Raw genomic sequence first — 12695 nt, 5'->3', positions numbered from 1 at the left:
TAGTTTTAGATTATCATTATATTGAAAACATCAATCAATGAATTTATTAAAATATCAGTGTATGCATGTGTATTAGGCGTTTATATGCATTTAATGTGTATCATAATATACATTACATAAATTAATTAGAATATAGTAAGTTGGTAGGTTAGTAGGTTGTTTGTAGTGAAGAGGCCAGATATACTCTCTGGGGAGTACATATGATGCAGAGCAGTAGAGCACGTTGGTAGCTTATCAAGGAGGGCGTGGGACTAGAGGATTGGGAGTGGATGAAGAGAACACCATATTGCCCGGATTCTGTTCCAGGGTGATCCAGATGCTTGCTTGGGTTGATTTAAGGGGAGTCAATAGACTAGTCTAATATGAGGGTTGTTGCGTTCCTCCATTACTTTATGCTGCTAATACAGTCTTCATCTCCATGAGGTGCAGTAGGCAAAGAGAGACAACTATGAGTAGGAGAGAGAACTCATTTTATGATGAAGGTTGACGGAAGGAACAGGATTGGTCAGATAGACATTATTTACAATGTTATGTTTGTAAATATGCCCTTCTGCAGAGGGTACTGCTAAATGTAATCATTGTTATTTTTTTTAACTTTCCTCATTTCAAAAGAAATGAACAGAACCATGCAGCAGGTCACGCGGGGGAAGACCGCCAGCAGCATGGCCAGCGCCCAGGGCAATAGTGCTGCAGGAGATGTCCCAGCCTTAGAAGCCGTTCCTGCTGGAGCTGGTCATTCCTCATCTTTATTAATTATTTCTTGCTTTTAACTATTCCCACCTAACATATACTAGTGCCTTCGGTACCATATTCTCAACTTTACTTGAGCTAGTGTTTGTTATCCCTGCATAGTTCTTTGTGTTTTCTTTATTGCCTGTTCCACAGTTGACTTCCTCCTGTCTGTCACTTTCTTTACCCACCCCTTTTTGTTATGAAGGCAGAAATTTATTTTACCCCCCAACTCTGGTACAGATCTTCCTTTCTCTCTGTGCGGTGGTTATATATACAGAGAGACGGAATTTACCCTTAGATTTCAGAGTGACAAGACAAAATAGCAAAACAGTTTGAAGCGAGTCAAGGACGAACACCATTTTTAGGAAACTGCCTGTAAGACGGAATCATTTTATTTTTAGTAACGAAAAGGAAAGGAATGATTTGTCAGGTAGTATATTTGTTTGCCTGTAAAGAATACCTAGTGGTCGGTGATGGTCCTCGATGAATATATACCTTACACAGCTACTTACTGTATCAGGTTAAGTATGTGTAAAACGTAGGTCCTGTAGCCAAGAAGCACACAAAAAAAACTTCCTGGCCCTAGTTTGATGAGCAGCAATGTTTTGCTACTGTGCAACTGTATATAAACAATTGTTTGCTTTGAGTACTACAATGCATGTTATTTTCTTTTTTCTTAGTATCATCTAGCTAATGCATTCGATTTTTTTACTTAGGCTTGAAAAATGCAAAATAGGGAGGACCCTCATAGTTAAAAACTTAGTCATAATCAGGGAAAGAAAAATGATACTGTATACAAATGGATTGTGCATCTCCATTCTTCTGGCATTGGATGTCTTAGGCAAAGGGCTGAATTGCAAAGCTGGAGCACTATAGAGTATTCTTCTTACAGCAGATATGGTCTGTGGAATGCAAAAAAAAGGTCAATATTGAAGTGTCAAGGTAAGTAATTAGCATCATGGTACATAAGGAGAAGCAGGAGGGCAGAGTATTGACTGGTGCGGTGGTGTGCTATTTCCTAAGGAGTGAGAAGAATCAATCTTCTACCACCAATTCTAGACAGCCATCTGCTGATCTCTCTAACCATAAACACACAGTCAAGCAGACAAAAATTCAACCACTTATTAGAGTTTGCCATTTCAGCTACTTCTTTGCTTTTTCCTAATTAATGTACCTCTCTCCAGTCCACATCAGTATGCTTCTTTGAGCCCTCTTGTTTCCCATTGAAGCAGATTGACAATGGTCCTTCTTCTGGCTGTTCACCACGGTACTTTAAGATTTGATCTGTAAGAGATACAACTGTGTACTGTTGAACAAGAAAATTGGATGGTTAGTTTAGTCTCTCTAAATTAACTGATTGGTCTCCGAAGAAGCTAGAGATGATGGACTTAGGCTAACAAAAGGGAAATTAAAGGATATGTCTCAGTAAAATGTGAAAGGCAAGCGTTGATGGAGAATGATTCCCTCAAATATTACATGATAAAGTTTAGTTTGCCATACGACCCAAGCCACCAGAACATGAATCATGTATTTGGTAAAAGTCATTAGTGCAAGTAAAATACCTGTTCCAAGTGTGGTGTGCTTTTACCTTCTCCATGGAAGCGATCCACAATATAGAACAATGTTTTAAATCTTCACTGGCAGCCTAACAAGTTAATGAAACAAAAGATAGGGATGGGAAACATCTTCTTAAACTTCTTTTTAGTAAATAATATCTTTCTATTGCTGCAGGCTGTCATCATTTGCTCATTTCAGTGTTTTTGGTTAATTGGAAGCTTTAGTTTTTCTCAGTACTCACCACTCAGCCAGCCCTGGCTAAATGATTGCAGTGTCCTCCTTGATTTACTATCTGTGCCATGCACACTGGTCAACTCCATTTCAGTTTCTTATTTACAGTAGCGGTGTTAGCTGCACATCAAGTATAAATCATATTTTTTTTAACCATTACTCTTATGTAACTTCTGTTGTGTCTGTCAGGAAAGTAGAGTTCACCCTCAAATCTGGGGGATCATCTGGAGAATAATCACTGGCCAAACTTGAGATGTGAGACCAATTGTCCTCATCTTCTTTGGTTGTTTCAGGAGCACTATAATATTTTGAAATGAAGTGTTTGTTCATTTCAATAATCTCTTTATCACAAAAGAAGAGGAGAGAGGTAATCAATGCCAAACCCTTCTCATCCTATCACAAGTAAACACACATGATAAGAGTTCCACAATTATCATTAGTATTGCCTTTTTGTCTACATGGGCAGCGATCTCTCTGGGAAAAGCAAGTCTCTCACTCACATCCAGATGTGGCATGCCACATCATCTGACTTTCCACACGCTAGACCCAAAGGAGTCCTAGGTGAACTCTACCACACAAAGTGTGGGAGCAAGGGTTTTAAACGTTTTTTTGATAGTTCTTTAAAGTGGAGTATATACTCCACGTCAACCAGTGATATAGAACTAAAAGGTGAAAACTACCTAGAGCTATCCTAATCTATTAATTTATTAGTGGATGCTCTGACGTGGAGATTAGTAACCCTGTCATCCCATCATGGTCAACATGTTTCAACCATCATAAATATGCCTAACAAGATCAACAGCCTTCTTTAGGACCTAAAGTCTCTGGGTGATTAGTTAACAAAACCCTCCACTAGGAGGTAGTATGTCGTCTGTCTTGCTGTTCTCTATGAAACCCAATGGGACTGGCTATTAAACCCTACATTTTAAAACCATTGAATGTGTTGTATAATTACTCATACATATATGTCCTCTGAAGAACAATGCTCTGTGGAGAAAAACGATTGATTGATTGATTGATTGATTGAAGGTGAACTCTTCCTTTCATTCCCAACAGGAGGTTATTTTGGTTTTCTATCCAGATCATCAGTATCCTAAGGAAGTTGCTATGCATTCCCTGGACATCTGGAGAGTAGTTCTAGTTTATCTGGAGAGGATGGAAGCAATCAGGCAGGACTTCTCTTTGTCAATTTTGGACCTGCTCGGAAGGGTCTGAAACATACCACCCAAACTTCGAAAAGAAGGAGTCTACTCCCAGTTTGGTATTGCTTAAACTTTGGAGGTTCACGGTTAGTTCTTTAGGACCTAAAGTCTCTGGGTGATTAGTTAACAAAACCCTCCACTAGGAGGTAGTATGTCGTCTGTCTTGCTGTTCTCTATGAAACCCAATGGGACTGGCTATTAAACCCTACATTTTAAAACCATTGAATGTGTTGTATAATTACTCATACATATATGTCCTCTAAAGAACTATGCTCTGTGGAGAAAAACGCCTAATTAAAAGCCATGTAAAATCTCACAACCAAAGACAATAACTTAACTTACAATGAATATGAGACAATGACTACAACACACAACACTATAGTTGAGTGGTGGAACACACAAACACATGCATGTTGGTGATCAGGCTATAATCTTCCTGCTGGCAATGGTGGAGGCCAGCATTATTATTCAAATATGGCTGCAACCATGTCACCAGTGGGGAAAATGTCCAAACACTGTGTTATATTCACACTCATGCAAAGTCTTGCCAGGTATTAAAAATAAGATATTTATCTTACCGAGGTACAATAAGAATATTGCCTAACTCGGAGAACCCAGAGGAGCTTTGCTCTGTTATTACACTCTAAGAACCATGTCAGGCATTGAGTCAATCAGTGCTCATCAAATTAAATAAGAAATGAGGACATTTTTAAAACCTTATAATCTTATCCAAAGAAGGACTCTAAGTTGTATTCTGCATGACTTCACAGGTTCCAGCAGCACAAACCTAGGAAGGTGCTAGACTGGTCAAGTAAATCTTAACCACACAATCATCGTTCCTGACTATTCAATTTCTCTGACTTTGGAGAAGGTGGGAGGAAGTCTCATGGATTTTGCCAGCGTTTGGGAAGCTTAAGTCTCCTAATGATGGGTTGTGATCATAGTTCAGACATCGTCTCTCTGCCTCTAGATTCAGGGTGCATCCCTAGTCCCCAAGGATCCGGTGAAGAGGAAGGCCTTGTAGGAGGGGATCTTGGCTTCACTGTCCAAAAATGCAGTTATTCCTGTTCCTCCAGACGAAAGGGGACACATGTAGTATTCTCTTCTCTTTTTTAGTTCACAAAATGCCAGGAGGCTATCGGCCAGTGCTCGATCTTAAGAAACTCAAATGATGGATCAGAACGATTCATTTTCAGATGGTTATCCTGCAAAGCATATTTCCTTTAGTCTCTGTACAAAACTGTCTGGCAACCTTCAATTTGCAGGACACATACTTGCACACAACTATCTGGCAAGGACATCAATGGTTTCTTCATTTTGAGATGAGAGGTTCCCACTTACAGTTCCATGTCCTCCCATTCGGGTTGAAACTTACGCCACTGGTTTTCATGAAGTTGCTGGCTCCGTTGATGACACTTCTTCATCTACAGGGTGTATGTGTTCAGCCCTATCTCGGCGATTGCCTTGTGGTGGCAGCACATGTTCATCTGGTGGTCCACATGTTGCCGTCTCACAGGTTTCGGCGCAGGATCGAGTCTTTATGGGGACAGATTTTGGGACGGACTGGGAGTGGTTACACAGGGTGCAGAAGATTTAGTCTCATGTTCTGCATCTCCTGACGGCCTCCTCTTGCAGAATATCGGATTGTAAGAGAGTTCAAAGGGATTTGGCAGCCATTGTGTTTTTAGAACCGTGGGCTCAGATCCACTTAAATAAGTGGATTTGTTCTCTCTTTAACACTGTGATCCTGCCTCTCATGATATGCCTGTCTTCCTCCTGGTATCAGACTCAATGAGGCAAATACTAGCTTGGTGGTTGGACCCCTTCCATCTCATGAAGTGGGTCATTTTGTGTCCCCCCCCACCTCCATTGATAATCACTATGGATGTGAGCAAGAAAGGGTGGGGTGCTTGGATGTCTTCCCATCTGGTCCAGGGTCTTTGGATGTCCAGTCAGAACATTCGGTCTGTCCTTTCAGAGTGTTCGGTCTGCCAACAGGAAGGAGCACGAGGCGATATGTTTCAATCTCATGGCTTTTTAACCTTTGATTCTGCACCATGTGATCTTAATCTGGGTCGACAATACCACAGCTAAATCTTATCTCCTCCATCAGAAAGCGACAAAGACCTTGTCCATGTCGGCCATTTCAGATCAGATCTTTTCATGGTGCCCGACCAGTCTCTTTTCTCTCATGGCAATTTATATTAAGGGGTGCCTGGGAGCAGGGAGACTCCCTCTTCCCATTACTTTTATCTTTCTCCCCTTTTGTTCACTCAGATATGTCAAAGGTGGGGGTGTCCGGTAGTGGATCTTTTTGCATCTTCCTTCAACACTCTTATATCCTTCTTTTGCTGCAGGACAAGGGAGGCTGCAAATTGGGGAATAGATGCTCTGCCCTGTCCTTGGCCAGAGGGTCTTCTCTTTGCTTTCCTTCCTTTTCATTTAAGCCAAAGGTTTCCGATCAAGGTGAAGAAGGAGGAAGTTCAAGTGATTTTGGTTGCTCCGGCATGGGCCCGCTCCGTCTGCTTTCCTCTTCTAGTGACAGTGAACAGGGGCTAGAAGTTGCTGTTACCCATGGTTCCTTCTCCTCTGGTATTCAAAGTTCTCGAGGAGGAGTCCCTTGTTCATCTAAAATTGGCAGTTTGGAGGCCGGGCGCAGGTTTGATGTTTCAGGGTTGTCCCCTCACTGTCTCCTCCTCTATGCAGGCTTCTAAGAGGCTGTCCACTGGGGCATCCTATTCCATTCTTTGGGAAATGGTGTGAAAGACAGGAGGTGTTGCCTCTTTCAGCTTCTCTTCATCAGGTGTTCTACATGATGGGTTTTCTTTGGGCATTCATACTTTGATCTTGATGTTGCAATGGGCAGCTTTTCAGGCACTACAGGCTCTATGGGGTTCCTCAGAAGACCCTCAGGATGTGGTGCCTAAGTTGCTCAACGGATTTTCTAATCTTCACCCTAGAATGTCTCTGGTTTATTGGCCCGGGAAGTTCTTGTGGATTTGCGGGCCTTGTGTTATCCCCCGTTTGAACCTCTCCTTTTATTTAATATCAGTATTAACTCATTAAAAGGGTTCTTTCTGGTGGCCATTATCTCGACAGGGAGATTTTGGGAACTGGGTTCACTTCTTTGTAGGACTCCATTCTTTGGTGTCTTTGAGAATCTAGTTGTCTTGCGCTCAGGGCCAAGCTCTATTCCCAAGGTCAATATGGAGATCCTCATCCTTGGGCCCAACCCCTCAGCGTGGGACGACTCCTGGTGGCCAGCATCACTGGGAACCCCCCGGCACCAACCAACCACGCACGCAACCTAGGGGTCATCCTCGACTCCAAGCTCAGCATGACCAACCAAGCCAACGCAGTCTACTCCTCCTGCTTCCACACCTGACGTATGCTCCGCAAGATCTACAGATGGATCCCAGCGGACACACGGAAAACCGTCACCCATGCCCTTGTCAGCAGCCGACTCGACTACGGAAACACCCTCTACGCCGGAGCCCTGTCCAAACTCAAAAACAGACTCCAAAGAATCCAGAACGCCTCAGCATGCCTGATCCTTGATGTCCCACGCCGGGACCACATCACCCCACACCTGAGAGACCTGCACTGGCTCCCCGTCGACAAAAGAATCACATTCAAACTCATGATCCACACACACAAAGCACTCCACAAGACCGGCCCAGCATATCTCCACAACAGGCTCGCCTTCTACGTACCTAACAGGAAACTCCGCTCCACCGACCTTTCCCTGGCCGCCGTCCCGGGCATACACAGAACCACTTCTGGGGGCAGATCCTTCTACCACCGCGCCGCCAAGACCTGGAACGCCCTCCCCCTCCACCTGTGACAGACCGCAGACCTCCCGGCCTTCAGAAGACTGCTCAAGACCTGGCTCTTCGACCACTAGCTGCAGCTCCTCCCCCCCCATCCCCAGTGCCTTGAGACCCTAACGGGTAAGTAGTGCGCTTTACAAATCCCCTGATTGATTGATTGATTGATTGAAGGTGAACTCTTCCTTTCATTCCCAACAGGAGGTTATTTTGGTTTTCTATCCAGATCATCAGTATCCTAAGGAAGTTGCTATGCATTCCCTGGACATCTGGAGAGTAGTTCTAGTTTATCTGGAGAGGATGGAAGCAATCAGGCAGGACTTCTCTTTGTCAATTTTGGACCTGCTCGGAAGGGTCTGAAACATACCACCCAAACTTCGAAAAGAAGGAGTCTACTCCCAGTTTGGTATTGCTTAAACTTTGGAGGTTCCCGGTTAGTCAACACAGGTATTATGAGCTTCTCTTGCTGAGTGTAAGTAAGTGTGTTTCTCTGAAATTTGCAGGGTGGCTACTTGGGCACTCCCCTCAACCTTTCTCAAACATTACCCGATCATTCAGGGTCTTGCTGTTGAAGATCTGTTTGGGTCCAAGGTGCGGTCTGGCATTTTGTAACTGTAGTTACCTTTTTGTTAATAAAGTATGATGTGTTTGCTTTCTACTGAGTTGTCCTGGCTTTTTCTGGCTAGGATACATCTCATTGGTTAGGAATTTAAGCGAAAGAGACGAGGAGGTAATGCTTCAATTACTTACCGGTGATTGCATTTACCCCAAATTCTTCTCTCACTTAGATTCCTACCTCCTTCCCTACCTCCCTCCCAGTCTTGATAGCCGAGGCCAATTGTGTTTATGGGCTTGTTGAGGAAACAGGAATTAAGGGAGGTGGCTTTTATACTTAAGGAAGGGTCGAGAGAGGCTCAGAGGCTTCATGTGTGAGGTAGCTAAGCAAGAAAAGAACTTTAAGTCATGCAATTACTGGTAAGTAATCGAATCATTATCATAGGTGTTATTTTTGTTATAAGGAGCACCACAGATTTACTTTTGATGCACTTTTGAAGACTAAGGGGTTTGTAGCATCTGGCTATCAAAGTTTAAGTCTCTTTGAAACTGTAAGGTGTTTTGTTCCAGTTGGAGAAACATCATCCCTGCTGCACTTTATCATGGTGTGACTGCTGACATCTACAGGCCGATCTTGTGGAGCCTGTGTTAGTTGCCAACTATTTATAGCCATCGCTGGCCACACAAAATCTGCAGAAAACCTGTAAAAGAATAGTAATCTTGGGTATGGCCCCAATGATATTGATGACTTAGGACTAGCATAGTCTAAGAAAACACACCTTCACTTGACTACAAAATTGAGGGGCATATTTACAAGCCGCTATCGCCACCACGTCACTTTTAGTGACGTTGTGGTGGCGATAGGGGCTTTGCCTTACTTACAAGGCAGCGTTTAGCCACTTAACTGGGTTTAATACTGCCTTGTAAATAAGGCATCCTTTCATGCTGTACTTAGTGTGAAAGGGGAGGGCAATGGGTGTTGAGGTGGGCATTCCATCATAACACCCATTGATTTTGACACTGCCCCCTATTTACAAGAGAGGTTTAAATAGGAGGCAGCGCCAAAATTAAGACCAGGGAAAACTGGTCTTAAACATGCAAAACGAGGAGAAATGCTTTACTTCTCCTTGTTTTTGCTGTCTCCATGTATGCTGCCTTGTGCAGCACAAATAGACACAGCAAATTGCCATTGATTGCTTATGTGCAGGAAGGGTCACCACACATATTGCAACTTCTATGTGTCCTGCATTAAGCAACACACATAAAAGTTACAAAACGTCATTTAAAGATTGTCCTTCCTTCTTGCACATAAACAATCTACCCCTCAATGCAGACACCCTTGCAGTACGGTGTCTGGGTTGGTGCCAGGCTGCTAAGTTTAGCGCCAGCACAGGGGGGGAAACGCAGGGCTGCACCATATTGTTATAAATAAGGTGCAGCCTTCCTTTTCCTAAGTGGCGGAGTGCCGTTTTAAGCCAGGAAGGCTAATGCCGCACTCCATCACTTTGTTGTAAATATGCCCGAGTTTCCTGAGTTGACTGTAGGCTCCCACATGGCACATCCAACCTCATGGACGCCTTGACAGACACAGCCGTTATCTTTGTCTCAAGTGGCATAGCAAAGGTGTCATGGGCCCTAATGCAAGCATGAAAAATGGGCCCATATCCCCTATTTTTTTTAGTAAAAACAGCTATATATTATGCTTCTAGGCCGTAGGCCACAGTGCTATTTCATCAACTTCACTATTGATCGTTACACCCTTGTTTGTCCAGCTAGACACATTTTTCTTTTACACGCACTCTGCTTTCAAAGGTATTTATCCTTGACTGGACCAAGCCCCCTCTTCTATCAGTCCTTGCTGGCTTGTTCAGTCTCACATTGTCCTGCTGAAGTCTTATGAGGGAGCTTTATACTTTGAAAGATGTTTTACTTCCCCCTTGACTTGCTTTGTTACTTTCTAAACCATTATTCTTTAAAATCCTAAACCTTTTCTGCTGTTTTAGCTTTCAGCATTTTAAAGCAATGTGCCATGGATCTTTCTGTTCCTTATTTCTTGAACTATGTTGACGTTTTGTGATATCTGCACCGCAGATCTTATGGATACTTATTCGAAAGTTTGTATTGCTGCTCTTGCCAAGTTGCCATAGAGTAGCCAACCCTTAAGGGCCCATTTCAGGCACCATAGAAGCTCCCATCGTGACTGTGACCTCCTGTCAGACTGGTTCCTTCTCTGCAGAGGCAACTGTGCCAGAAAAAAAGGAAAGGTAAGCAGTGATCCATACAATTACAGCCATTATATAAGGCACCTCTCTGCCTCAAAAGGAAGCAACATCTCAGAATAAAAGACACGACCAGAATCACGTCACACTGCCGCGTCTGTCCAGGGACAGTGACCAAAGCAAACACTTCCGGGTACAGCAATCTGCTTTCAAGCAGCCATAAAAATATACAATACATTAAAAGAATGCTTAGAGGGTGTTCTTAGCTGGGGAACTGAATCCCCACATAGGACTTGTAAAATGAGAGTAAAGGTATTTCTTTGTATAAATGTCTCCTTTGTAGTGTAGAGATCTGCTGCACTGTCTACGTATTTGACGTGAAAGGGCCTCCAGTATTATTGGAGGGCTCTGATACCAGGGATATGAGCACTTCTATGTTTCATAATAGCTCATGAATACCGTACAACATATGGTTACAGCCATAGGCTCTTAGTGGTATATTCATGACATAAAATAATATAACACAATATGCAATAAATGAGAAAACCGCTAGAAAATAAATATTTTTAGAGCTAGGATTCAAACCCCAATTAAAAAACTGTCCTGCTTGTAACAAAACTGTAAAAAAATGAACTATTTACAGAAAGAAAATATGCCAAGCTGTTCCACTGTGAAAGTTCCCAGAACAAGGCTCTTGCTCAAAAGATCACCCTTCGTATACAGTGAGGATGTCTTCAGGATGAGCCACCGATAAGGCTGCTATAAACAGCAAGTTACGTTCTCAGAGAGGAATTACCTCCATGCGAAAGAACAAGTTGGGACGCAGGAAAGATGCTCGGCAATGACCATATAACACGAATTCTTGTTAGAAGAATCCTTCGCAGCACTTTAACAGTCACCATTAGGCCCAATAAAACATTTTTAACAGCGTGACTCATCGCAACACCATGTTTCTTTAAAGGTTTGTATGTCTGGGTCAATTTGCGCAAGCCTATGCTTGATTCGTGCCCTACCTTCAACGCGATTAGCATAGAAAGAGTTTACTGCCCTTGGAGAGCAGAGTACAGCGACTCTATCGGGCCCACACACAGCAAAGAAACCTTTGAGCATTACTTATTTGACACTCCTCCAGCACGGGTTGACTGAGGCCTCCGAAGCCTTACCATTAAAAAAAAGTAATTGTTTTGTTTTTAAGTCCCTTCTCTGGCTTCGCCTGTACTTGAGGAAACCTTATAAAATGTCTGCACCTAGCTATTTGAAGAAACAATTTGCAAAAACATTGGAGACAAGTGTGTGCCTCCGCACTGTATTCTGGTAATTGAGTGAGCCAGATGACCCAATTTCACTAAGGTCTGTGCGTTTCACTGCTGGGAGAACCTATTACATTGTGGGAGGAATTCACATGAAACAGTGCATTATTAGAAAAAATTGCACGGTTGTAGCGTTGAGTCCTTGGTGACAATAAGTCATTTGGTAAACCTCACTTGGAATGCCAATACGGTTTTGTATGTCTATGCCAGGCATAGAACTCTTCTGCTTCCCTTACTACATACAAATACTGTGCAGGAAGTTCTCATTGTGTGAAGCAAAAAGTACCAATGTGTCTGCTATAGCAGACGTGGGCAACAAACAAGCGGCAGCATAACCGTAAAGCGTGTTGGACATGTTTGTGTTCCTAGGTAATACTAATAGCGCCACCGCCATTTGCACAGGGATCTAAGGGCTCGAGCAAGGGATAAACCAGGCCGACTTAAGTTCTCCTCCCTTCAGTATGCTTAACCTGGCTCCCTTCCAAAGTTCCAGAATCAAAAACAAAGTAACTGTCCACCGGCAGGGGCTTGTCCTAACCAGTGGTGTAAGGGTGGGTGTGGATCTGCTGTTTACCAACAAGCACTGCGGTGATCCCAATAACCAAGGATAGTGGGCAGGTCTAAGCAGTAGAGTGACACTTAGAGGAGCCAAGGACATGACTTCAACTGCTAGAGGAATGTTTCCTGAGATCTGAGATCAACAGTAAAAGATTGGTGTGGCCTGCACCCCTTTTGCAGCGGTCACTTGAGCCATTCTGGCCCTGGCAGACAATGAGTGAAAAGCAAGGGTCCATGGAGCTGGCACACAGTTTTGAGTGCTCAACAGCTCTGGACCCTGCTTGCAAGTGCTTGGTATAGGAACACCCCCAAAGGGCTGTATTAATGCATAAAGGTAACCCGTTGGATAGTAGTTCCGGCAGTTGATCTTCACTGGAAACCTTATCTGGTCCTCACCATGCACAGTGTTGTCATAAATTATTTCATATTAGATGTTGCAGTGATGTTAGCAATGATGCCTTAGGACATGTCGTCAGTGATGTAGTATGTGAGGTAATTAGCAGT

This window comes from Lissotriton vulgaris, chromosome 1_2 (assembly GCF_964263255.1).
Source record: "Lissotriton vulgaris chromosome 1_2, aLisVul1.2, whole genome shotgun sequence".
NCBI lineage: Eukaryota > Metazoa > Chordata > Amphibia > Caudata > Salamandridae > Lissotriton > Lissotriton vulgaris.
Note: the sequence above shows the minus strand (reverse complement) of the source record.